This window comes from Leopardus geoffroyi, chromosome C1, assembly GCF_018350155.1.
Source record: "Leopardus geoffroyi isolate Oge1 chromosome C1, O.geoffroyi_Oge1_pat1.0, whole genome shotgun sequence".
Classification (NCBI taxonomy): domain Eukaryota; kingdom Metazoa; phylum Chordata; class Mammalia; order Carnivora; family Felidae; genus Leopardus; species Leopardus geoffroyi.
Genome location: NC_059328.1, coordinates 47,383,438 through 47,406,850, shown reverse-complemented (window position 1 = coordinate 47,406,850; position 23,413 = coordinate 47,383,438). Strand labels below are relative to the sequence as shown.

The 23,413-nt window shown below is 43.4% G+C and overlaps 1 protein-coding gene and 1 long non-coding RNA gene across 18 annotated transcripts in view; one reads left to right on the top strand and one right to left on the bottom strand.

Annotated features, from left to right (window-relative positions):
• The window catches only part of DAB1 (DAB adaptor protein 1), a 1,138,859-nt gene that overhangs the window by 16,807 nt on the left and 1,098,639 nt on the right, over positions 1–23,413 (top strand). The window lies entirely within an intron of this gene.
• LOC123597969 lies at positions 2,613–5,270 on the bottom strand. Its single transcript, XR_006712338.1, has 3 exons — positions 4,323–5,270; positions 3,686–3,823; positions 2,613–3,297 (listed from the first exon to the last, which is right to left on the bottom strand). It is a non-coding gene; the product is annotated as an uncharacterized LOC123597969 (long non-coding RNA).

Here is a 23,413-nt window from a genome sequence, read left to right as displayed (position 1 = left end):
AAATCATCTTGCTCAATAATATAATCGTTATACAGTGTCGGTGTAGGACCTCGAGCTCATGGTTTGCACCTCCATCCAGCCTTCCTCTCCTCACACCTCCATTGCCAAGTCTGCCATCTTGTTTCTCGCCCACTTAACTTGTCCAGTCCCACTCTGCTTCTCCCTTCCCCTCCCTGCTGTGTGGTGGATGGGTGAGCTCTCCTAAGACCCAAGTTCAGTATCTGGCTTTGCCAGTTGTCATATATATGGCCTGGGCCCAATCAGCTCCCTTTGCTAAATCTCAAGTTCATTACCTTTGAAATAGAACTAATCCTCCTGTGCTCTGCCAAAGATACATAATGTTACGGCAATAACGTTATAAATTAAAATATCCTAAGGCAAGGGTGACTGGATAGCTCAGTTGGTTAAGCCTCGGACTCTTGGTTTCAGCTCAAGTGACAGTCTCACAGTTCCTGAGATGGAGTCCCACATCGAATGCAGAGCCTGCTTGGGACTCTCTCTCTCTCTCTCTCTCTCTCTCTCTCTCTCTCTCTCGCCATCTCTCTCTGCCCCTCCCCCACTCTCACACTCTCAAAATAAGTAAAGTAAAACAAATAAAAATATTCTAAGGCAATATATGAGCTGAGCTACAGGTGAAAAACCCCCAAATTTCACTTCTAGCCTCTCCAACCAACTGGCTGTAGCAGTTCGCTCACTGTCTCTGGACTGTTTCCCCAAATACACGATAGAGTTGACAAAGACAACTAACACCTACTGAATCACTGCACGCGCCAGGCACTCTTGTGAGTGTTTGACCCTCCTCACTATAATCCTGTGGATTTGCTACTATAGTCACCCCTGTTACACAGCTGAGGACACATTGGCACAGAGGTTACGTGACTTGCTCATGGTCACACGCTTAATAAGGGACCGAAGTGGGATTCAAACCCAGTCTGTCTGGCTCTGGAGCCCACAGTTTTAACCATCACATCATATTGCCAACCATGATGCTGTAATTCCTACCTGGCAGAGCTGTTGGGAGATGCAGAGAGATTATATGGAGAGGATCTATGCTACTGTAGACATCCAATCAATATTAGCATGATTGTGTTACACCTCTTCGGAGCTTAGCGCAGCCTAAGTTTAATAAACACTTACTTTATTGCTGCGTTTGGTCGTATGTCTGCTCCCCATGCAGCTGTGATTCTCAGGATCAGGCACTTACCTGGAGATGCTGCCTTCCTGCAAACCTGGGTGTCATAACATACCAGGACCTTCTTAAGAATCCTTCTAAGAGGGTGCTGCTTTGTCCTTTGTATTGGTTCTTTGTCAGTGGTTGAGGCTTTGGAGGGAGCTGAACGTTAAATAAGGAGTTGGGTTTTGTTGTAGAGGTCAGTCCGTTCTGAGCACAAGGAAGGTGGGGTCGGGTCTGCAATTTTCTCTGGCTCCGGGAACAAATACCCCGCCTGCTCCTCTAAGCTGGAGAGTCTCGAGAGATGTGGGGATTGGTGGTGACCTCCAGCCCGCTGGCGATTACACAGAAAGCTGAGAGCAATTTTTAAAGTCTTCTCGCCATTTTGCTCTCCCTTTAAAAATTAAATGCCTGACACCGAGGTGTTTTATTCCCAGTCCAGCTGGCCTTTAAGTGGATGGCTTGGAAGTGAGAATGCCTGATGACCTTCTGACCTTGGGAGTTTCCACGGGTGGGAAATGGCACCAGAAGGGAGAGTGACCTCATTCTTTTTGTCAACTTAATGAAAAAGAAATGAAAGCATCAGTCTTGATGACTGAGTTCCACAGTGAGGGAGCCACGGGAAGGCTCCAGGAGCAAGGATATGGTGGGGAATTCTGGACCCGGCAGGACTGGGAGGTGTGTAGAGTCTGAACAGCACCACGAAATGGGCACTGGACCTGGAAGGGGAAGGCCTGGGCTCTAATCTCAAGTCTGCCACTAACTGACTCTGTGGTTGTAAGTTACTGACCCTTTAAATGAAGGTCTTATACTCCATGTTTCATATGTAAAGAGTGTAATGAAGTTGTTAAAAGCAAGCCTTGGAGTGAATGCTAGTTGTACCGCTTACTGCCTGGGTGATTTGAGTAAGTTAACTTACCTCTCTGAGCCTCGGTTTTCACACCTGTGAACTAAAGATCTCAGAGTCCATGCCGTTGTTCATCCTGTGCTTAATATGCCCCCATAGCTCCCTTTCCACCCTGATCTCTCATCTCTGCCTGGTCACATCCTCCTTTGGAATTCAGTCCTAATTTCCTTTCCAGAGGAAAGCTTTTCTTGATGCCCTGGCTGGTGGAGCTGCCCCCCAGGCCCATCCTGCATTCCTGTCACCTCCAGTGCCTCCCCTGTCCCTGCCCTGATCACTGCCTGTGGAGTCCTCAGGGGCCTGGGGCTGGTTCTTCTCCACCTCCCCAGAGCCCACACAGGGCCCGATTCCCAGATGCAGGCTCTAAATGCCTGCCGATGGAATGAATGAATTTCTTTCCAGCTCTGAAATTCTATGCTTCTAAGTCTATTTGTCCTTATATATGCCTAATTTCCAAAAACAGACATAAAATACGTTTCCTTCCTTTCACAAAAAGGTAATAAATACAATCCTTTACACTGATATAGAAATCGGCACTCGACAAAACATTTTTCACATTTATTACCCAGTACCCCGCTACCTAGTGGCTTATCAACACTCGAGTTTCAAAGCAATTCAAAGCTATTGTTGGAGCTCGTACAAACAGATCTAGCTTTTGAACTACTGGAACCATCTCCTTGCCTTGAACTGACCACATGCCCAGGACCGCTGCCCCCTCCCCCTCCCCAGATGGTCTCTTCGCCAAGCCCTGAGGTCCCGGTGACTCCCAGGTAATGAACCAAGTAGGTCTGCAGGTCTCCCTGATCTCAGGAGTCCACTTTCTTAGTCTGGTTTGTATCATTGCAACAATGTCTGTATCAAGTGCCTGATTTCCAAACTCACAGCCTCACAGAGGAGCCTGCTGTTGACAGAGTTGTCAGCAGGGGGAAGAAAAAAGAATGCAAGATTGTCCAACAGAAATAAATCTTGGAGAGTGTTTTGCCAAGCCATCCAAGCATTCATACATTTGCTGCTGCATGCAGGAAACGGGGGAGGGAAGGGAAAAGAAGGAGGGGGGGATGAGCAAAGGAAGAACTGAGGCTGGTGGGTGCTTCTCCCTCTCCCTGCCCTGCTTCTCCCATCCTTCTTGAAGGCCCACATGAGATGTGTGTGTTATCTTTTCCTTCTTGGTTTATTTTCTTCCTGTGCCTTTTTTGCATTGCCACTCCTGGTGGGCTGCATGCTAAAGGAGAACAAAGAGATTTCAGTTTGCTGTGGGCATGGGGCTTAAACACTGTGTTGGACACAAGCTTTAACCCTACAAAATAGGCCTCCTCCACCATTTGCAAATTGCTGTGGCTCCCCTTTGCTACTTGGATCTATTTCTGGACCCCTAACTTCCATTTTTAATATGCTTTTCTGGGATACCTTGCCCATCCAAATCTCCTCCAGGCCTCAAGGCCCGCTTGGAGTTCTGCTTCCTCCACAGAGCCTTTCCAGACAAATCCAGTCTTTTGCAAACTCTACTGATTTTGGAGAGCTGTGCAGTTAGAATGCTACAGGCCTTTGGCTCTGTTGCCTCCAGTTTCCTTCTTCGCACCTTTCTCCTTTGTGTATTTCAGATTACTTACTTTTAGGAGATTTCAGAGTTGTTGAAGGAAGAATGAACATTTCCCCGGGTGTTTCTGTGCTTGAAAATGCTTCTGCTTTTAGCAGGTTCTGCAATCTTAGGCAAACCGTCAACATCTCTTGGCCACGGTTATCCTCCTCTGTAAAATGGGGCAGTAATGTCTACCTTATAGAATGCTTATGAGGATTTAATGAGTAAATATAACTAGCTTTTGAGGGCTGTGTCTGGCAGTTAGTGGCGATCAGTGAACAACGGGTTTCTCCATAAGACACTGGTCGGAGATTGTGCCGATGATTAAACAAAGGATACTATCGTTAGTGTCTGTGGGGGCCACACTGCCTGAGTTCAAATCCAAACTACACCACCCTGTTCCCAGAGCAAGTTAGTTCACCTCTCGGAGTCTGTTTGTAAAGTAAAGCTGATCATGGAGCCCGCCTGTTAAGGATGATACAAAATAGTCCATGGAAAGCATTTGGCAAAGTGCCTTTGACGGAGCAGGCATTCAATGCATGTCAGCTATTTTTGAGGAGGAGATGGAGGGCATTTTCATTTATTCTCTTAACTGTTCACTGCATTCCAGAGTGCTCTGATGAGGGAACTATCGCCCACTGTGTAGATTCTGAGGATTCACATCATACCTGTGATGAGTCAGATGACTGCATGTCAGTAAGAAGAGCCCAAGGCTTGGACTTCTAGACAGCTACCTTGAGCCTGGCCTCTGTGCTTTACTTCACTTGTGACTTTGAGAAAGTAAACTTCTCAGAACCTCATTTTCATCCCCTGTGACATGGGATAATAACATCTACTTTTAACAGTAAAACACACACACACACACACACACACACACACTCATTCACTAGTGTCGGCACATAGGAGAGCACTGTTTGAACTAAAAATTGTGCTACAAAGGAAGGATATTATATATCTGTTGTTATCATCCTTATTATAATCAGCCAAGTAACACTAGGATAGCATGTCTCATATGCCACCCTGGGCTGGGTCTGAGAAGTCTCCAACATTTTTGAACAGAATAATTGTGGGCAGTGGAAATGTCATGAATTCTGAGAGGGCCAGAGCTGGTGTTCTGATCACAGGCCAAGCCAGAGCCATCCCAGAGTGGTTCAGGCCCGAGGACTGGAAATGAGCATTTAGAAGGCCTGCTCAACTCTGACTCTGCCTCACGTACGAATTTAGCCAATCCACTCCATCTCTCTGGGCTGCTTCTTCTACCTTGTTTTTTTGTTGTGTTTTGTTGCCTACTAAGTGGGGATTAACAACGCATGTCTTGCCTACTTTGTGCAGATCCTGGGAGGGTCAAATGAGGTGACTGATGTTAAATTGCTGGGGACATGTTATCATGCACCGTGTGCCGTGACATTGCTCAGCTTCCCCACTGGTCTACAAGGTTTTGGAAGGGAGCGACTGGGCTCCCTTATAAGCATTTTCTCGATGCTTATAACAATGCTTATAACATCACATTCAGCGGATGCTCAGGAGCTGGTAATAAAGTACTGTTGCTGTTCATCTTATTAATAAGCTTCAATGCTTTCAATCCCTAAACTCCTTGCCAAAAGAGAGCTCTTCCTCTAAGAGGTTGCCTTTAAGCTTTTAGCTAACAGAAGCTGCTCGTACCGCTGCTGCTGGTTGTTATTGCCAGTGAAACACCTCCTGTGTTGTGCTAGGCACTTCGTATGCGGTATCTTTAACACACAGGGCACTTCTGTAAGGGGCGTGAGGAATCGTGCTTAGAGAAACATGGGGCAATCTGCTCAAGGAGACATAGCTTATAAATGGAAGAATGAGGATTTGAACCTAGCGTGTGTGATTGCAAATCCTCCGTGTGTTCCCCTGGACCCCATTGCTACTGGGAAGCCCACAAGCAGCCCACTTGTTCCGTAATAGCCCACACTTGGGTGAGGCAGTGATTCCTCCTGTGAGTGGATTAGAAGTAATTCCCACTTTGAGAACGCAGGGGTGGGAGGAGCAGACAGGCCAAGGGAAAAAAGCCAGAGAAGCAATTCTTCTTGCGATGAAAAAAAAAAAAAAAAATCTGTATTTGGATTCTTTTTTACACATCCAACCCAGCAGAAAATTGGTTTGCGGAAGATGTAGGTCGTGGCTCTGGCCCCGGCATCTGGACGCCTTATATTGTACACTATATTACCGGAGTAATATCGTGCACTTTATTAGCACCAGCAGGATTTGGGATTCCCATGGGGACTGTTCTTTGCTGTCAGATGTATAAGGCCATTTAATCTCCTTTATCAGATCTGGTTCTGCTCCCCCCCATCCCCACCTCCTCTTGCAGACCAATAAAGAGAATTTCTTCAGATTCATTGGTCTGAAAACTAGCTTTTAAATACTCCTTCATCCTCCTCAACCCCTGTATCTAATAAGCAAGCATACCAGGGAGGTGTCAATGCCTTGAAAATCACTCTGTGCATTTGAGTAGCGATTTTCTCAGCACATTTGTAATTGGAACCTCCTTTTCCTAATGCAGAGACTGGAGGAAGAATTTGCTAATTATTCCTAGCCAGCTCTGGTCTCACCCAGGTACTGTGATCTTTGGGGACAGGGTTGGCATTCTCTTGTTAGAAGGCCAGCTACACCTTTAGGTCTGGTTAGAGAAATGGCTAGAGTCACTTCGGAAAGAAGGACAGTTTTCTCAGGACAGAATCTGGGTTTATGCCTGGCCTGTTTGGGGGCCGTTTTTGATAGAACCAAATAAGATATTCAGGGATCAGAAAGATTTGTGTTCAAAATCTAGTTCTGGGCATATTCTCTGAGCTCTATGATACTTATACACACACATAGTGTGTGTGAGCCCTGGGATTGTTGCAAGCGACCTTGGGATCAGACATAGCTCTGCATTTGGAGTGACCACAGTCGTGGACAGGACACGTGTCTGAACAACTGCTGTCAACACAGTGTGATAGTGCTGTGGGGTCACAAAGCAGATCCTTGGTGCAGACATCCCTGTCAAGAGCAGGAATCAGGGAGGAGGGGATGTCTAAACCGACGGCAGTTTTGGGTAAGTCTCTTCACCTCTGAGCTTCAGTGTTTTTAGCTGTAAAATGGGGCCGTACTACTTACCTTGAAGGGTTGTTTGGGAAACAAGCTATATACTATATGTAAAATGATTAGCTCAGTATCTACCACATAATAACTAGTAGTGTTTATTTATTTATTTTTTTTAAATTTTTTTTTTCAACGTTTATTTATTTTTGGGACAGAGAGAGACAGAGCATGAACGGGGGAGGGGCAGAGAGAGAGGGAGACACAGAATCGGAAACAGGCTCCAGGCTCTGAGCCATCAGCCCAGAGCCTGACGCGGGGCTCGAACTCACGGACCGCGAGATCATGACCTGGCTGAAGTCGGACGCTTAACCGACTGCGCCACCCAGGCACCCCAATAACTAGTAGTGTTTAAAACAGATGAAGGGTTGAGCATCAGCACTAATAGTTCTTTTTATTTGTGGGGCAGAAGTGGAGAGAACTGTAGCTATAGATCTGGGAGACTTGGATTTAACTCAAGTCCCTTCTTGGCTGTGTGACCTCAGGCAAGTTGCTTCGCCCCTCTGAGTCACAAGCTCCTTTCTGTCAGATGGGGATAAGGCGGTGAGGATCAAATAAAATAGTTACATGGGAAGGGGTTTCACCAATGGTGAGGTATTGTGTGTCTAGAAGGTATTCATCTTGTTACCATTGTTATTATAACTAATAGGTAGAGACCATGTGGGAAAGTCAGCTCTGCAGACTGGAGGATGTTTGATGCTCAGGAGTTGAACTGGAGGTTAAATAAGCCAGGCTTCGTTCACCGGGTGTCTATATGGAGCGCATAATTTTATTTTTTAAATAATTTTGTTTCGGTTTTTTCATCATGATTAAGTGTACTCTTTAATCCCCATCCCCTGCTTCCCGCATCCTCCCTCCCCTCTGGCAACCACCAGTTTGTTCTCTATAGTTAAGGGTCTGTTTCTTGGTTTGCCTCTCTCTTTTGCTTTTCTTGCTCATTTGTTTTGTTTCTCACATTCCACGTGAGTAAAATCATATGGTATTTGTCTTTCCCTGACTTATTTTGCTTAGCATTATACTCTCTCACTCCATCCACGTCATTGCGAAGGGCAAGATTTCATTGTTTTTAAAAAATGTTTCTTTTATATTATACTATTATAATATAATAATAGTATTATATTAGTATTATGTATGTGTTATTATATAAACTATATATAATACTCTTTCATATATGTCACTTCTTTATCCATTCATCGGTTGATGGATACTTGGGCTGCTTCCCTAGTTGGGCTATGTAAATAATGTGGAACATATGATGTTAAGCAGGAGTTCTCAACCATGGAGGGATTGGAGGAGAGAGACAATGTAACAATTACCCAGGACATTTTTCCAAAATGCATAAGTACATACACACAGTTCTTCTCCCCACCATCCCACCCGAATGCCTGAGGCATATCAGAATCTGCGGTAGGCATCAGTGGTTCACATTTGTCAAAAGCTGATAGCCCCTTCTTCCCTAAAATTGAGCTCTATACTTGTAAAGAGCATTATAAAGCCCACTTTGTGTTAAACCCACATCTCTCTCCCTCTTGTCATCACCATTTTTAAAAAATTTTTAGGGGCGCCTGGGTGGCGCAGTCGGTTAAGCGTCCGACTTCAGCCAGGTCACGATCTCGCGGTCCGTGAGTTCGAGCCCCGCGTCGGGCTCTGGGCTGATGGCTCAGAGCCTGGAGCCTGTTTCTGATTCTGCGTCTCCCTCTCTCTCTGCCCCTCCCCCGTTCATGCTCTGTCTCTCTCTGTCCCAAAAATAAATAAACGTTGAAAAAAAAATTTTTTTAAATGTTTTTATTTATTTTTGAGACAGAGAGAGACAGAGCACGAGCAGGGAAGGGGCAGAGAGAGAGGGAGACACAGAATTGGAAGCAGGCTCTAGGCTCTGAGCTGTCAGCACAGAGCCTGACGCGGGGCTCGAACTCATGGACTGTGAGATCATGACCTGAGCCGAAGTTGGACGCTTAACCGACTAAGCCACCCAGGCGCCCCTTGTCATCACCATTATAACACATTAGCCTATTTCTATGCCTAAACTGTTGTTCCAGCGGATTAAACACTTGTTCTCTATATTTGGCTTCTTCATTACCACCCTATCTGGTGTATCCAGCCCCCTGGACAGTTTTAAAACCTAGGAAGATTAGATGTTTGAATTATAGGGCTATGGAATGTGTAGGACTAACAAAACAGGGATATCTTCATGAGGAAACCAGGATTTTGAGAGTCCTGTTAGAACTGAAGATTCCTTGGGGTGCCTGAGTGGCTCAGTCGGTTAAGTAACCAACTGTTGATTTTGGCTCAGGTGATGATCTCTTGGTTCCTGAGATAGAGTCTATATATATATATATATATATATATATATATATATATATATATGCTATATATATATATATGTGTGTGTGTGTGTGTGTGTATACACACATATACTTGTGTATATATATATGCTATATATATAGTGTATATATATATATATGCTATATATGTATATATATAAATGCTATTATATAGCATATATTTGTGTGTATATATATGCTATATATATATGCTATATATATGTGTATATATATGCTATATATATGCTATATATATGCTATATATATGTGTATATATATGCTATATATATGCTATATATATGCTATATATATGTATATCTATATGCTATATATATGTATATATATGCTCTCTATATGCTATATATATGTGTGTATATATATATATATATATATGCTATCTATATGCTATATATATGTGTGTGTGTATATATATATATGCTATCTATATGCTATATATATGTGTGTGTGTGTGTGTATATATATAGCAATTCCTTAATAAGGACTTACCTTGTGCTTGGGATTCTCTCTCTCCCTCTCTCTCTCTGCCCCATCCTGCTCTTGCATGCACTCTCTCTCTCAAAATAAATAAACTTAAAAAAAAGGAACTGAAGGTTCCTTAAGACCCCAATGTGTGCAGTCATCATTGGCAATCCTAGCCATCCTTGGCTTGCAATGCCAAAAAAGCATTTGCCTGGAGTCTGTGCTCGTGACCCTCAGGCAGCTTGGGGCGGGGGGGGGGGGGGTCGCCAGAACAAGTATGACTGCTGCATTTCACAGAGTAAGTGAGGGGTTCCAGAAAGGCCAGGGGGCCTGCCTGTAGTCACAGATAGTGAGGGGTGTAGCCAGGCTCAGCTGGTGTGGAGACTCCCTGCATTGGGCTTGTTTCCTGTGCTGGAGGCTGTGTCAGTGTGGGGAAATGTGATCTGGCTTGCTTGTATGCGTCAGTGACCATTCTTTCAGACAGGACATGCTCAGGAACTGGCATCGTTTTACAAGCCGATACCGAGAATGTGTTTAAAATTTCATTCCTTGCAATGCCGACCCTTGAATCTTTCCCTCCATTGTTTAGGGTCAGGTGTTCAGTTCTGTAAGGACCCTGAGAGCAACGAGTGGGTGGATCATTTCTAGCAATATATATGTGACCCCACACCCTGGGGGAGAGTAGCACACCATAAATTCTGATTCATATTTTCTCAGGCATGCTGTCATTCAGTGGGGACTCAGAAAAAAGGAAAAATATATGTATGTGTGTGTGTATGTGTATACACGTGTATGTGTGTGAGTGTGTGTGTGTGTGTGTGTGTGTGTGTGTGTTATTAAGAAGACTTAACCAACACCAGTACACGAGAGAAAACCACAGCCCTCTAAGAATGTTTCTGGGCTAAAAAAAACAGAAAGAAAGAAAGAAAAAATCAATTCCATAGCTTTCCACCTGGGCTGGCCAGTAATCACAACAATAATGCCTTATAACTCCATGTAGGCTTACATAATGTATTCACATCGATAATAAAAGATATATATATATATATACACACACACATATCAATTCCTTACCGAGAACTTACCTTGTGCTAACACTTTCGGGACCCTTTTGTATATCTTACTTTATTGAATTCTTGCAGAATCTCTAACAAGGTTATCCTTATCTCCATTTTAAACTGGGAAAACAAGTTCAGTGAGGCAAGTGATTTACTCTAAATTGCAAGGCTAGAAAGGCCCCAAATTCTTCACTAGAGAGGATCTGAGACTCCAAAGCCAGTGCTCTTTAAATTGCCTTGTGGTTGACTCTAGAATCATACACCTATAGGTTTTTAATTTTTAAATTAAAAACAAAAATGTACTATGCTGAAGCGTTCTTTTCCTTCTTCTTCCCCTCTCCTCTTTTCTCTCCTTCCCCCTCCTTCTTCCCCTCCCTTTCTCTTGTCCTCCTCCCCCACCTCTTCCTTCCTCACCCTCCTTCTTTCCCTCTCTCAGAAGAAACAGTGGTCTTTTTGCTTTCCTGGAGTGACAGCCTCTCATGGTTAGAAGAAAATTTAAAGATCATCTATTTTAAACCAGTGGTTAGCAAAATGGTTCACATTAGAATTGTCTGGGTTAAAAAATATTCCTGCTTGGATCCCATCCCAGACCAATTAAATCAGGATCTCTGGGGTCATCAGTCATTTTTTTTGGTCTTAATTCTCCAGTTGATTGTAATGTGAAGCCGAGATTGTGCACCACTCATCTAGACTCACTGACCATTCCTTCTACAATATCCCTGCAAAATTTTCATCCGTATTAGGTTCAAAGGCCCCTAATGGCAGAAAACTTACAATCCTGGGAGGCAGCTGATTTCATTTCTGAGCTTCTCTATCTAGAGAACAACCAAAAAACAAAAACAAAATCTTATTATGGGTCAGGTAGTGTCACGTCTGTTATCTCATTTAATCCTCATAGGGTTTTTGTTATCTCTACTTTACAGATGAGGAAACTAAGGCTCATTTATCCTTTCATTCAACAAATACTTAAATGCATTTATATCTACTAAATGACAAACCTTTTATAAGCACTGGACACGCGAAAATGTGTAAGACAGGCATGGCCCTCAGGACGCTGTCCTAAGCTGGGGAAGATGGTCATGAAAAACCAGGTTGCATAGCCAACTAATTCCAGGTGCAGTGAGAGTTTGCAAAAGGTGCATCTGGCCTTGTGTGGGTGCAAGGAGATCAGTGGACCACCTCTGAGCTGAGCCCTGAAGGACAAGTAGGAATTGCCTAAGGACAGGGGACAACTTTGTGCAGAAGGCCACAAGGCAGGAAAGTGCTCGATGTTTTTGAGGAGCTAGAAGGTGGCCAGCATGTCATTAACACAGACAGAGGGACCCCAGAAGAATGCAGGAATGGAGGGAGGGCAGACTTGGCTGTATCCACTCATTTAGATCAGGAGAAGCCTCTGGAGAATATTAACCCCAGGAGACACATAGACAGGTGTGTGTGTGTGTGTGTGTGTGTGTGTGCGCGCGCGCGTGTGTGTGCGTGCGAAAGATGGTGACTAGCTGGGATCGGGGGAGGGGCGAGATGGATGAGTCTTCTTCCATTACCACATAATTTCCTGCTTTCCTACATGTAAGAAGGATTACAATCCTTTCTTCCTTTATCGATGTGCTCTGAGAAGGGAGCTAGAACCAGAGACAGTGCTTCAATAGATTCTAGTGGGGGAAACCTATGTGAGGAGGGAAGGGAATGAGTCTGCATAGAAACCCAGAGAAGGAGCCTTTGGGAATCTGAGCCAGGGGTTCAGAGCCTACCTCTCTTGATTCTAGTGGTCATGTTACTGTGTTCTTAAGAATAGTGTGTGTGTTTAATTTTAACTGAAACAGAGAGAGAATATCCCAGATATAAGTAAAAATGGAATGACCAGGATTATGCGAGCCCAGGGAGAGAAGAACCAACAGATACAGGCACCTGTAGAAACGAAAACACAACACACTCGTGTACAGAAAGTCACTGGCCTCTCTCTTCTGCACATGCACATGCACATAAACATACCAAACACCCAAAACTTTGACCTTCAGGAAGGAAAACATGCCTCCTCTGGGCTGCAGGGTGGGAGGAGCATGGGCTTTGGAGCCACACGGCCTTGAGTTCAAATCCCTGCCCATCACCTTAATTTGACCCAGTTGTTTCAACCCCCATTTTTTTTTCATTTGTAATATGCAGACAGGAACATTTAGGGTTGTTCTAAGAATTAAAGGAATTTATATAAAGTACCTGAAAACTATAAGATGCTTATTCTAATTGTTATGTGCTGTTGAAAAACTTGCCATAATAGAACTACTCAGATCACACTCAAGTTCAGGTGATCGAGAATTGAATCCCAATTCTGGAAACCCTAGGAGAATCCATATGAATTTAGTCCCTTTATGTTGTGTTATAGAAACCATGGAGGCTTCTGATTTTCTCTCCATCGGATATCCCAAATATCTCTTCAGCCCTTGTTCCTCCTGTGGTCTCTGCCTAGAAAGTCCACAATGAGCATAATCCTCTGTTTCCTACCTTTTGTATTGGTTAGCCTATAAGAATTATAGTCCATCCATCTATCCATCCATCCATCCTTCCATCCCAGCATACACCAAGGTTGGAGTTGTCATAGTAGGATCTATGAGGTATGAGGGGTGTAGGGGCTAAACTATAGAACTGTGTTTTCCAAGAGTGGTTTGCTAGTTTCATCAGGCTCTCCTGCAGAGTACAGAGCCACATTCCAAGCTTTTGAAATAGAGTCTCTGGGGGGAAGGCCCTGAAACCTAGTATTTTAAACTAGTACCCCGGCAGTTCTAATGCAGCCCACATTTGAGAACCACTCACTGGATTATATTCTTCTGAGGGACGAAGATGCTAGCTTTTTGGAAGCTTTAAGGAGTAATCGAGAGGCCTGATGTGGAGATACAAAGAACTTGGCTTATGCATGAAGATTTGTGGTCATTTGAAAACCTTCATTCATGCATTCATTTAACAGAGTGCCTAATGTGTTGGGTGCCATTTGGTTCAAGAAGATGTGTCAGTATAGCGCTGATCAGCCCCCCTGCCTTCAGGAGGCTCACAGTTTAACAGAGATAGACAGTGACCACTCACACACACACAGATCACTGAGGCTATCTCTTGAACATACTAATGCTGTAAAGAAAATACTATGAGGGAGTGGGCCAGAGGTCAACTGGAGTTGAGGGGTACCTTGACCATGGTGGTTACAGAAGGTCTGTCTGAGGAGGAGTGCATTTGAGTTGCGATCTGAAGGACAAAAAGGAGGCAGACTTGCAAGGATCTTGGAGAAGAATTTTAGGCAAATGGAACAGCAAGGGCAGAGGCCCAGAGATGCTTAGAGTATTTAAGTGGCGCAGAGAAAGCTAGGATGGTTTAGCCTATAGAACCAGGAAGAGGATGACAGGAGAAGAGAGAAGAGAGCAGTCAGCCTCATAGACTCCAGTAAGGCATGCAGTTTTTATGTTAGTGGTCTCAGTAAGGCCCATTTCTTCAGCTGTATCAAGGAGCAGAGGGAAACAGAGAATCTGACTCTTTCCATGGTCTTTGATATATTGGCTTCCCCAACAGAGGCTCTCTGAAACCTACCCTTGCTGCAAATTTTACTGCTGGGAAGAAAACCCCCGTTCTGACTCCCTGCCTATTGTAATTAGATTTTCTAGGATCGTTTGCTCCAGCTAGAAGCCAAAGAAGCCCTGTTGTGGCCACAGTGGCCTGCCCTGAGAGCAGTCGCTTTGAATCTGCTTGTCTGGAAAGGGTGATCTCAGTCAAAAACAGCCTCGCTCCAACATAAGGCATTATCTGATCCTTTATAAAAACTTGCCAACATTTTGCTTCTACAAACCTGTAACTTCTGAAGGCTAGCAAGCTCATAAGCAAGAATTAAGATTAGTAAAGAAATAATCCACGCATTCATTGGTTATTCATCCAAAAACCTGTTTCTAAGAGCACCAAGGATTTCTATGTTGCTCAGTCCAACAGAACTCATTTCACTGGATATTCAAGCAGAATTTTATACAGGAGACTAACTCCATGTTTATTTTTTTTTCCATTTTTTAATTGTGGTAAAATGCAGCATACAATTTACAACGTTAATCATTTTTAAGTGCAGAGTTCAGTGGCATAAGTACATTCACGTTATTATGCAAGCATCACCAGCATCTGTCTCCAGAGCTCTTTTCATCTTGTAAAACCAAAACTCTGTACCCATGAAACACTAACTCCCTATTCCCCCTTCCATCAGCCCCTGGCAATCACTAGTTACTTTCTTTCCCTGTGATTTTTACTACTTAGGTACCTTTTATAACAGGAATCATATAGTATTAATATTAGGCTTATTTCACTTAGCATAATGAACTTAAGGTTCATCCATGTTGTACTATGTGTCAGAATCTCTTTCTTTTTTAGGGCTAATGTTCCCCTGTCTGGGTAGACTACATTTCCTTTTATCCATGTATCCATTGGTGGACACTTAGGTTGCTTCCATGTTTTAGCTATTATGAATAATCTTGCTATGAACAAATCTCTGAGTCCTTGTTTTCATTTCTTTGGATAGATGCCAGAAGTGGAATTTCTGGGTCGTATAGTAATTCCTTTTTTTTTTCCTTTTTTTTTTTTTTTTAATTTTTTTTTTCCAACGTTTATTTATTTTTGGGACAGAGAGAGACAGAGCATGAACGGGGGGGGGGGGGCAGAGAGAGAGGGAGACACAGAATCGGAAACAGGCTCCAGGCTCCGAGCCATCAGCCCAGAGCCTGACGCGGGGCTCGAACTCACGGACCGCGAGATCGTGACCTGGCTGAAGTCGGACGCTTAACCGACTGCGCCACCCAGGCGCCCCATCCTTTTTTTTTTTTTTTTTTTTTTAGGAACTGCCATGCTCTTCCTTACAGCAGCAACACCAATTTACATTCCCAGAAACAGTGTACAGCGTTCCCATTTCTCCACGTTCTCACCAACATTTGTTATTTATTTATTTTTTTGTTACTCTGGTAACACCCATCCTAGTGGATATGAGGAGATATCTCATGGGAGTTTTGATTTGCATTTCCCTGACAATAAGTGAGATTGAGCATCTTTTCATGTGCTTATTGGCCCTTTATATATCTTCTTGAGAGAAACGTCTATTCAAGTCCTTTGCCCATTTTTGAATTGCATCATTTGGGGTTTTTTTTGTTGTTGTTGAGTGTTAGGAGTTCTTTATATTTTCCCATCTTTCTTAAATCTCTTGTTTTCTTTTGGCTTTTCTACTACCACTGTCTCCTGGTCTGCTCATCCTCCCTCATTTATCCTTCTGAGTGTCTGTCACCAGCCCTTATCCTTAGATGTAGCCTCTAAATGCTGATGCTCCTTATGGCTTACAGATGATTCGGCCAGTAATAAGCAAACGGTATGCAAAGAATATTACGGAAGCACAAGGTATGGGACTTGTTCCAAACAGGGGGTCATGAAGTCAGCTGGCTCAGAGCGTTTATGAGTAAGAGCCACGGATCTGAAAGAGGAGTGCAGTGCATCCCTGGCAGAGAGAACAGCCAAAGCAAAAGCCCAGAGGACTTAGTGCCATGGCATGGCAAGAAGTTAGATGGAAGGCAGTGGAAAGTAAGGCTGGAAATGTAAGCAGAAGCAGGTTGGCAAGGTCTTTTTCTTGTATTTCTGTAGCCTGTGATGAGACGTTGAAGCGGTTTAAACGGGGAAGTGACATGTTTTGCATTTTAGAATGATTCGTTGGGCTGCAGTGTAAAGGATGGAGTTAAGTGGGTGCAAGACTCAGGTAGGGTTACAGTTAACAGGCCCTTGGAATGATCCAGGTAAGGGATGATGGTGGCTCGGTCTAACGTGGTAGCTACAGGAACAGAGAGGGGCATTTGGATTGCAGTGGATGTACATGAGTAACGGTGTGGGGGGTGAAATCATCAGATAGAGAGACTGTTGGAGGAGAGCAGGGGTTGCAGCTTTGATTCAGGAATGGACTCCAGAATACAGGCTCTTCAGCAGTTCGACAGAGTAACTTGGCTGTAGCCAAACTTATATGGCCGTTCCCTTTGATCCTCAGCCTTAGAATTTCTCTCTGTGAAACGTCTGGGTGAGGAAAGGCCTCAATGGTTCTTTAAATTCCTCCTCTTAGACATATGGAAATTGAGACTGACAACACGGTAACTCACTGCCTTATCAATTCTCACCTCTAAAAACGTCCAGATCACTGCAGGTTCTTCTTGCCTAACATCAGATACTGACCTGAGGATATTGATATTAAAAATAACTTCAGCGATACGTAAATTTTGTGTGAGTGTTTTTTCCTTTTTCTGTAATCGACTCCAGGACCCATTGTTCAAAAGCAACAAAAATACCAGGTGAGGTCTGAGGGTTTCTTAACCATGTTGCATCTGAAACAGCAATAATCGTACTACCTCTAAGCAGCTTTGTTTCTCTTATTTGACTAAGAGTTTTCAACAACTAGCTGATGTGTACCTGAATGGAACTTGAATCAGTGGAGTTCAGAAATCATTCGAATGCAAGTACTCTGGCTCACTCCTTCTATCTTCATGATGAAGTTTCCTTCCTAATGGGTGGGCACGATGGGAAGAAATAAAAGCCTTGAGGTGTTGTACTCCAGTAAATTAAAATTAGGTGGGATGGGTTTAAGTTTCTGCTCAGCAGCTGCATTTATCTCAATTTCAAGGAGTTGCAAGAGTGGGGGAGATGGTATTTCTGTAACCCTTGATGTACCTAAGAGAAGAGGCAATAAATGTAGTAAGGGTTTTGCAGCCTTCTCAGGGCAAACCAACCAAATGACCTCAATGTCAGGGCTTAAAGCAGAATTGCCTAAGGGTGTCAATACTGGTGGTCACAAATGTGAGTCTTGAAGTTCATGCCCATGAATTCAAATCCTGGCTCTTTTATTTACTAACTGGATGGTCTTTGCCTATCAGCTTACTCTGACTCACTTTGCTCATCTGTAAAATGGGGACAATACTGGCTAAACCACAGGACAATTTTCAGATTAAGTGAGCTGTCAACAAGATAATGCGTACAAAGCACACACTCCAGTGCTTCGCACCTAGTGGGTGTCTCAGTCTGCTCTCTGGCTCTAAAACATGATGCTGCTGTGAAAGACATACATTGGAACCAGAGAATGAAGAAGTGGTTCATTAACAACTGGCCTAGGGAGACTACACTCCACAAGAAACTGCAGGGTCGTTAAGCACCAATGGTGGTAACAAGGCCATTAATGTCCCAGGGTTTTCTTTATCGAGCCACCCAGTGAGGTGATGCTTAACCCAGCAGGAGGGAAGGGGTTCAGTGGGATCTGGGGGTGGGGGATCACAGCTATTTTGTAAGGTAGACCAGCTGTGAAATGCCAGGAGGATTGTGCACTCGCTGTGTCTGCACTGTGGAGCATCCCAAAGGACAGAGCATCTGAAAATCATTTCTGTGTGTTCATTGCAGGCGGTGAGGTTTAAAGAGCATTGACTTTGGTGTCTTAGACCTGACTGGGAATCCCATTTCCATCACAACTAGCAATGAGACCACAGGCAAGTTACTCTCATCTTTCATTGCCTCGGTTTCCTCATCCACAAAATGGGGAGAATCCTGAGCCGCAATGAGGCAAAACTAGTGAAGCACGAGAAAACACATGGAGAATATTTTTTAAACCTTAAAGTCGTAGGCAATGGGAAGTATTATCTTATTACAATTGTAGTGATTTAAACTTGTGTCTTTTCTCACTTCCTTGCACTAACCTTCCCTTTCCTCTTCATTTGGTTGCTTGGGCTAGTAGACATAGGACTTATTTCTAGCAATGTCAACTACTCATGCTTGGCCTACAATCCATTGCCAAACTCACAAAGAGCAGGTGCAGCATGAGCTTCAGAATAAGTTATTTCATTAGAATGAATTTCTGAATGTGAAAAATCGGCATCACTTCAGAAGAAATTTCTGGAAGAACCGAATAGACCCACATATCACCGTATCGATTTGAATGGAATGTCTAAAATAATTTTAGCTCTGATTTTTTAAGCAACTAGGACAAAAGAAAAAGAATCTAGAAGTTATATAGATAACTGTGTCAGACAGTGGAGATGTTTCTTTTTTAGGACAAATCCTAAATGTAGAAACAACTCTTAAGAAGTTTTTACAAGGCTCCAGACATAGCAGTGTCCTTACCATTGCTTATAAGGCCCTACATGACTTGGTTCCCACCTGCCTTTCTGGCCTCATCTTCAGTATTCCCCACCGTGCTTTCTCTGCTCCAGGCTTCTATTTCTCCATCAAATCATGATACTCCTACCACAGGACTATTGCACAATCGGTTCCCTCTGCCTAGATGCTCTTGTCCTTAATTTCACCCCTTAATAAACATTTCCTCAAAGAAAGCATTGAAGCCCCAAATTCCTAATGCTTAACTCTTCACCGTACCCTTCCTTTCTTGGAACTTATCTCAATTGGTGATTAAGCATTTGGTCATTGTTTATTTTCTGTCTCATCTGCACGTGAGCTCCTGAGAACAGAAACCATGTTTGTTGTGCTCACCAGCAATTCCATGTACTAGTATATGATAGGTGCTAAGAAACAGCTGGAATAAAAACAAACACTAAATCAGTGAACATGGATTCTCTATAGCAACACAGCTTCACAAACACAGACTTTTGGACCAGAGCATTCTTTTTTTTTAATTCTTTTTTAATGTTTATTTTTTGAGAGAGAGAGACAGAGTGTGAGCGGGAGGGGCAGAGAGAGAGAGAGGGAGACACAGAACCCGAAGCAGGCTCCAGGCCCTGAGCTGTCATCACAGAGCCCGACGTGGGGCTTAAACTCACAAACCATGAAATCGTGACCTGAGCCGAAGTTGGACGCTTAACTCACTGAGCCACCCAGGTGCCCCATGGACCAGAGCATTCTGAGGTTGCTCATCTTCCTCCTGGCAGTGGAGGTAATCTGGATAAGGATTACAATACATTTTCTCAGCTCAGAAAGAAAAGATCAATGTGTGAGATAAAGTCCAGACTATTTCTCATAACATACCAAAAGTTCCATGATGTCGCTTTTCTTTTGCCATTTTCTAATTAAATTTTTTTTATTTTTTTTAAAAAGTTTTTATATATTTATTTTTGAGAGAGACAGAGACATTGTGAGTGGGGATGGGTAGAGGGAGAGGGGGAGAAAGAAAGAATCCCAAGCAGACCTCATATTCAGCACAGAGCCTGATGCGGGGCTTGAACTCACAAAACCGTGAGATCATGACCTGAGCCAAAAGTAAGAGTCGGATGCCCTACCAGTTGAGCCACCCAGGCCTTCCCACCATTTTCTATTCATAGCCTGTGCTTCTACCGTGCATTCCTGCTGAGTTTCATGAACATGCTGTGCCAGTCCCAGCCTCCATGCCTTTGCCTGTTCTCTTCCCGCATCCTGGAATGCCTTTCCCTAAGTGGGAAAACATAACAATAGATGGTCAAGAACTCCAGCTCTGGAGTCAGGCAGATACCAATCTAAATCCTGGTTCTACTGCTTAGCTGCCAGATCTTGGACTTCCTAAAACTCAGTTTTCCCATTTAAAAAATTGGCATGGGGAGCCTGGGTGGCTCAGTCAGTTAAGCGTCTGACTTCAGCTCAGGTCATGGTCTCACTGCTCTTGAGTTCAAGCCCTGCATCTGGCTCTGTGCTGATAGTGCGGAGCCTGGCGCTCCCTCCCCCGCTTCTGCGCTCTCTCTCTCTCTCTCTCTCTCAAAAATAAACATTTAAAAATTTTTTTTAAAAAATTGCCATAATAATAAAAAAGAGTGAGGGGCACCTGTATGGCTTAGTCAGCTAAGCGTCAGACTCTTGATTTTGGCTCAGGTCATGATCTCACATTTCGTGGGTTCTAACCCCACATCAGGCTCTGTGCATTGCCTGCACAGAGCCTGCTTTGGATTCTCCCTCTCTCCTTCTCCCTCTGCTCCTCCCCCATTCATGCTCTGTTTATCTCTCTCAAAATAAGTAAATAATAGTATATATTTAAAACTTTTAAAATTTGGGGTGCCTAGATGGCTCAGTTGGTTAAGTGCTGACTTTGGCTCATGTTATGATCTCGCGGTTGGTGAGTTCAAGCCCTGTGTCGGGTTCTGTGCTGACAGCTGAGTCTGGAGCCTGCTTTGGATCCTGTGTCTCCCTCTCTCTCTCTGTCCTCCACACCCCTGCTCATGCTCTGTCTGTCTGTCTCTCTCTCAAACATAAGATAAACATTTAAAAAATTAAAAACTTTTAAATTTAGTATTTAAAAAAATAATAAAGAATGAAATCTTGCCATTTGCAACAACACGCATGGAGCTAGAGAGTATTATGCTAAGTGAAATAAATCACAGAAAGACAAAGCCTATATGATTTCACTCATATGTGGAATTTAAGAAATAAAACATGAATGTATGAAAAAAAAAAGAGAGAGACAGACCAGTAAACAGACTCTTACCTATAGAGAAGAAACTGAGAATTACTGGAGGGGAAGTGGGCAGGGATGGGTTAAATGGGTGATGGGTTAAGGAGGGCACTAGTGGTGATGAGCCTAGGGTGTTGTAATTGATGCATCAGTGTATTATGCACCTGAAACTAATGTTACATTGTTAACTAACTGGAATTGAAACACAAACTTGAAAGAAAGTTGGCATAATGATATTTACCTTGTAGAGCTGTTGCGAGATTGAAATTGATCATGTATATAAAGGGTTTATTGCTAAGTTTCTCAAGAAGACCATGGGGGGAGGGAAGGGGAAAAAGTAGTCACAGAGAGGCAGGGAGGCAAACCAAAAGAGACTCTTAAATACAGAGAACAAACTGATGGTGGTCGGGCGGGGTGGGGGAGAGGGGAAAATGGGACATGGGCAGTGAGGAGGGCACCTGTTGCAATGAGCACTGGGTGTTGTATGGAAGCCAATTTGACAATAAATTATATTAAAAATAGGGTTTACTGCTTTGAGGGGGATGTAAGTTACATTGTTACACTGAGGGGACATTGTTACATTCCTATGAAAAAAATCTTCTTCTTAAGACTCAGGTCAAAGGTCATTTGACGCCTTTTTTTTCCCCCCACTCTGCTGGCCAGACAGACTAAAGGAAACTTTCTCACTGCACATCACATACACCTCTGTTGTAGCATTATTCTCTAATTGCATATCCACTTTCTCATTAGGTAGCAATGTCTTTAAAGACATGGTTCAAATGTGCTTTCATTCTGAGGACAGTACCAAATGCAGTACTAGGTGTTTGATAAATATCTCTCAGTGCAGAAATAAATGAATTAATTCTACACCAGCTAGAAAAAGTACATTCAATATAGCAAGTAAAATTGAACCGGACATTTTTATTGGCTCTTTAATTTGCTCACATATCTTGCATATACGTCACTCAAACATATTTAGCCTTTTTGTGGAAAGGTCCACACAGGGTTGACATTCCTGGTCTTTAAGAAAACATTATGCCCTGGCTAAATGGTGGCTTTATTTCATTCTTGTCAGTATTTGCATTGGAAAACAGCTACTTAGCACATTTGCCAATGACTTTTCATAAGGTAGACTTTTTTTTTCCTTTTTTTATTTTTTTCTGTTAGCCTCAGGTTCTGAGCATGTGATACTACAATGTTTCTGCTCCAGATTCGCAAGGGTGCTGGTGTTCTCAAATCAGTTTGTCACATGGAACATGTTCTACAACAAAGAGGATTAATTGTTTTTCTCCTGTAAACGGTTTGAGGTGGAAGAAAGCCCATCTCTCGTTGGATTCTGGTTGGCTTTAACTCCTGGGACCCCAGCCTGCCCCTATGTCTACTGCCTCATTTCCCAGCAAACTCCAGCTCACGCTCCATACCACAGGAGAACTGATCAGCCTACAGTCTCACACATTATCCCGTGTAGTTTAAGGCTTCTGGGATTTTGTCCAAGCTCTTCTCGCTACCTGCACTGTGTCACCCCACTTATCTCCTGGCAAACACCCACTTATCTCTTAATACTGACTTTAGGTATCCCTTCCTCCAGGAAGCCTTCTTGGCATGGCCTAATCTGATTTGGGTTCCTCCCCCTTATTCTCTCTGCCAGTCCTGTTCTTTGCATTTATGGGAGTATGTATGTGGTGGGGGAATTTCACCTTCATGTTTAAGCAAGTAAGTTTTGGAGGTGTCTGGGTGGCTAAGACCGTCACGCATCTGACTTCAGCTCAGGTCATGATCTCACAGTACGTGAGTTTGAGTCCTGCATTGGGCTCTGTACTGGCAGTAAAGAGCCTGCTTGGGATTCTCCCTCTCTCCCTCTCTCTCTGCCCCTCCCCTGCTTACTCTTTCAAAAATAAATAAACTTAATAAATTAAAAAAGAGAAAGATTTAGTTAGCCTGAGGCTGGGATTGAGCTTCAAAATCTTGGTCAAGTTACTGATTTTGAGATTTCACTGTCTTCCATGAAACGAGAGGACTATAGAACGGATGTGACTATTAACGAGTAACTCTATATTGAGCACTTTAAACCATGTGTAACACGTAAGAACCATTCCATATATGCTGGACATGATTTTACTGCTGGTAGTAATCAGCTACAACTATCAATATCAAAACACTTATAACACCATGCCAAAACTATCTGCTCACACGTGTGCCTCTCCTATTGGACCTAGAGCAACCAACTGTCTCACGTTGCCCAGCCCTAGGAAGATTCCTGGAATATGGGGTTTTCGGTGTTAAAACCAGGATGGTCCCAGGAAACCAGGATGAGGGGCCACAGTCACCCTCAACTAGACCCTAACAGCTTAGAGTTAGAGACTCTGACCTCTCATCTTTATAGCCTAGTGCTGAACACATTG